The sequence below is a fragment of the Frankliniella occidentalis genome, unplaced genomic scaffold (assembly GCF_000697945.3).
Source record: "Frankliniella occidentalis isolate FOCC.00 unplaced genomic scaffold, Focc_3.1 Scaffold87, whole genome shotgun sequence".
Classification (NCBI taxonomy): domain Eukaryota; kingdom Metazoa; phylum Arthropoda; class Insecta; order Thysanoptera; family Thripidae; genus Frankliniella; species Frankliniella occidentalis.
In genome coordinates this window covers 955,774-960,470 of record NW_026267216.1, presented here as the reverse complement: position 1 = coordinate 960,470, position 4,697 = coordinate 955,774, and positions in this window count along the sequence as shown.

Here is a 4,697-nt window from a genome sequence, read left to right as displayed (position 1 = left end):
CTCAGAGGGCAGGCACGCGGACCGTCCATTGCGGACATTCAGGGAAGAAAGGGGACATGATGCGGGAGGAAAGGACGAGTGTCGATGGCGCACATCGTCTGGCGGGCGCGTTGGGTTGCCTACCTACTCACGGGGCTCGCATGCCCTCACTACGGCGAGGACGTAACGCAATACCGCACCACTCTCTATACCGAGCGGCGGGGGCATGCTTTCTCATGACTCGGAGGAGGGAATGTCACGCACCTGCTGATGAACGTCCAGGGGCTCACCTCATCACCTCGAGTGTCCCCATCTTTACCATGCGAAAGGCATTGCTAGACGGACGAACCTCACTCTGTTTGCTTTTCACGGAGGGGGGGAAGCAAGGCTGGACTAACCTCACCTCATTCCATACAGAAATTCAGTCACGACGCTGTCGATGCGGCGTTGCGGAATCGAAAGACGGCGCGAGGCAAACCTAACCTGACGAACCTCATTCCATACCAACATGAAGCGGAGTTGCTGTCGGTGAAGCGTTGTTGCACTCCACCGTCGCTCCCCGGCATGACGTCCTCGACCCGACGACGGGACGCCATTTTTTTCCCCACAGCGTTCGCCACCCCTCCCTCCCTTCCTTCCTGTCAACTCAAAAGGCGCTTGTCGAGCGGGATTCTCTTCTTTCCCCAAAAAAAAAGACGGTGCGACGGAGACACCTTTCAACATGGCCCACATTGATTGCATACGGTATATTGTGTGTGCATGGAAACGGGAGCCTAGGGGGCCATAACAGGATGTGGCATTGCTACACGTTTCGAAACTCGCTCGAAAACGAACGGGAGACGGTCATGATGCACGAAACACGCCAAAGAGAACGAAAAATGAAGTTGCCATCATCAAATGACACGGCTGACGACGTGTGCGCTCAAACTCGACGTGTCCGTCAAGTTCTCATTGCACGAATCACACGGCGATGCTTGCTCGGCTGTGTGCCCCTTGCTGACGTCATGATTCAGGGGAGCTTCACTGGTCAAGCGCTTTCTACGTGTACTAGATGCGAAGGGTCCCTCCGCCCGTGCCGAGTCTCGCGTGGCAAACGAGGGTATTTTTCGGGACGAAACGCCCCTCACAAATTTCACATTCCAAGGGGCGCTCACCTGTGTGCACTCTCTGGTGACGGGCAAAGAGACCGATTCTGAACACACGCCGACACTCATCACACTGGTACGTCTCTCCTCCTGAATGCGCCGACACGACCTGCCTACCGAGATGGCACTTTCGTCTCTGAACGTTTTCCGACAGACACCACGAGAATGACGAGGTCGTTCGCCAGGGTGCACCGTCAGATGCCACTTTCATGAGTTCCACACACTCCATGTTTTGCCACGGGCATCGCACTTGCCCTCCTTCACTTTCCTCTTTCCGAAACCGGGATCCCGTCCGTGGTGGTCGCCGTGTTCATCCTCTACGTGCACTGGCTGTCGGCGTCCTCGTCCCCATCCCCCGCTCCTCCTCGGAGCCCGCTCCACCTCGAGCTGCGCCCTGTCGTGCTTCCCGTCCTCCTCGGAGGGCAGCACGTCACGGAGGGAGTGCGTGTCCACCACCGGCAGCTGCACCTTATCCGAGCACGGCTCGGCAGCCTCACCTCTTGACCAGAGAGGAGTTGGACGAGCTGGCTGCCAGGTGGCTCGCCCACGCCCCACACTGGCCGTCGCGAGACCACCGTTCCCCTACCATCAGCCCGTCCCCGCCGGCGGTCCGGTTGCGACCGGACTCCCCGCGTGAGAGACGCGGCTCGACCGACTTACCTTCACGAATGATACGATGATGGTCCTCGGCAACGTCACCATTCACGACACCTCCATCCACATCCAGTTTTGCCAAGCTGCCCGCCACATGCTGCCATGCTGCGCTTGTAGAATCCCGAGTGGAGGCTCTTCCACACCCGAGACGACTCCTTCGGCACGTTTACGCACTGACGAACCGAACCGAGACCCCCGCCCACCATCTTACCGGAACCACGTCCGAACATCCACATCCCACTCCTTTCGAGCTGCCGCCCTCCCCTCCTGCATTTGTGGGAAAGGCCGTTAGCGAGGTGCGACCGAAGCGAGCACTGAGCAAGCCGAGCGAGGCCTTGGCGAGGGGGGGCCGGGCCCCCCAGCGAGCGAAGCGAGTACCCATCCATCCATCTATACGTGTAGACATTCGTGTCTCATTTGTCAACCGCCGCTACGCCTGCACAGTCATGTCCCCTTTCCTCTCCTTTACGTTCGAAGCGAGTCATGTTCATGCCATTCGGCACTGTTCAATGTTGACGGATTGCAGTCCGTCCTCAATCTTCTACGTCATTTACCCTTCTATTCACAGGCTGTCCAACGTCACACCTCCGAGTGGCGTCACATCCCTGACGACGAAAGCAGGTGTACGGGAGGAGGTGACGCCCGCGTACGATACGTGGCAACACCTTTCAATAGGAGGTGCACCTCCGTTCACACACGGGCGCGGAAACTCGGTACCGCTCCTGCCGAAACGTTTCTCGAATGAGGTGAGACAGACTAGACATGTCGTTCCCTTCACCTGAAATGAAATGCGAAAATGCCGACATCGTGATGTATGACTCACGGTACACGACAGGCCGCCGTATGGATGGGAGTTATGCTCCGGGAATCCTTTGCCCGACTATACCGCGTCATGCGTTCCTGCTGAAGCTCCCGAGAAAAGGGGATGACGCTACCCGTACAAACCTCGGTTCAACACGATGCGGTATGCGAGGGGGTGTGCGAGAGGACAGGGTACACTAACGAGCCTCATCAGAGGGGCCTCTCACATCACGAACGCGACACGCGAGGGAAGGGAGGGGACCGTTGTACTGTCGTTCGACTCTGGTCAAACTTTCGACGGGCTCGACCCTACACTACACTCCGGAAGAGGAAGATGAACTAAGCCCTTCCTACTCTGTGTTGTGGATTGGTTTCCCGCCTACGCGTGTTGTCGGCGACGAAATGGGTCGTGTCTGGTCATCACTTTACTGCTGCTCCCACAATGGACAAACCCTTCTGCATGGTCGGCGCCGCCGGCACTCTGGCCGGGCCGCCGACTTCACATGGCTGCCTGGCGGGTCGGCCTACCCGGCACCCACTCTCATGAAACGTTCATTGAGGGACAGGGTGACACCTTCATGGAAGGGGTTCATCAGCCTGTATCACCTTCAGGTAACACTGACAAAGTGTTTCAGCCGTCAGTATGAAACATCACTTCCGACACGTTCCTACGGACGAAGAGAACGAACGCGAAACTAAAGAAACCAGCCCCGACACGAAATACCAGCCGAGGGCTTCTCGCATTCTTTATCACAGCCCTGTTTACAGGCACCACAGGTTAATATCGCAGAGCAGCTGAATTCTGAGCAACCAACATAAAGCTTCAGCGTGGGGTTCGCCTGCAAAAGCACTTTAACTGCCCGCCTGTGCAAGAAGTCGTGAGCGCACAGAGCGCCCTTCTCCCACGCCCAGTCGAGGATTTGGAGGCTCCGCAGGGCCGCCGGGGCCGAGGCCGGGCTCATGGCCGGCAGCAGCTCGTCCGCCACCGCATGCACCCCCACCCTCAGCCGCACGACACTTTGCAGGGGTGGCAGCACGCGGACGAGCGCCCGCGCCCGCGGACGGACTTTCGGGAACACCTCATCCTCCACTTCAGCGCTCAGGAGGGCCAGGGATTCGACGGACGGCCCTGCGGCCTCGACCAGCTCCGTGCCGACGACGTCGTCCCACGCCCGGGTCAGGCTGACCCTCCGCAGCTGGCCGGCGCGCCGGAGGAACATGGCGGTGTCGCGGATGGCGTCTGGAGGGCTATCGTCATCTGCTCGACTAGAGAGGCGCCGTACGTCTCGCGCCGAGGGGCACGACGCCAGGGCCTTCACATGTCCGGGACCGGGCGGCAGGTCAACTTCTTGAGGTGGGGCATCGTGGCCGGCAGGGGGGGCCGACGTGTCGGAAGCACGGAGGTCGGTGCACCATCCCAGGCTTACCACCTCCAAAGTGGTCGTATGGCAGGCGAGGATTTTCGTGCACAACTCTGCAGCGGCCGACCCGTACTCCATGTATTCACAGTATTTGAGTGATGGCGAAGGCGACACTGCGCTGTGTCGGCTCAACGTGCACGGCTCAAAATCGACGTCTGTAGTCATGCGTAGCGTATGGAGGATAGAGACGACGTTGCCAGCACTGTCTCCATCAGCACGGATGACCGGAGACTTTGCACGGTCAAGTTGCGCGGCCTGCCGAGCGCCACCTGCTTCCGAATGATGGCAGATCGCTCGGCTGGTGCTTCTCCCAGGCCCAGCCCCGCCACGGCACACCTGGTCGTCGCCGACAGAGACTGGATGACCTCAGGCCAGGGATGGGCGGACCACGCCAACGAGGTGGCGAGGCACGGGGCCAGGCGCGACACCGCGCTCGCCCGACGAACCACCGTGGAGACGCGCCGATGCCACCACACGACGGGGTGCACGGACAGGTCGGCGAGCCTCCTGCAGACCAGGCGGGACCGGAGATGGTTCCCCATCACGTGCAGCGGCAGGCTTTGATTCGCTTCATGTACGGCCGGAGCCGGCCAACTCGGCGATATTCCTGCGTCTCCCGCCACCCGCGCCCAACGCTCTGCACCATTCACACGCCGGACGTAAAACGTGCGACGCCCGCTCGCTGCTCCGCCATTCC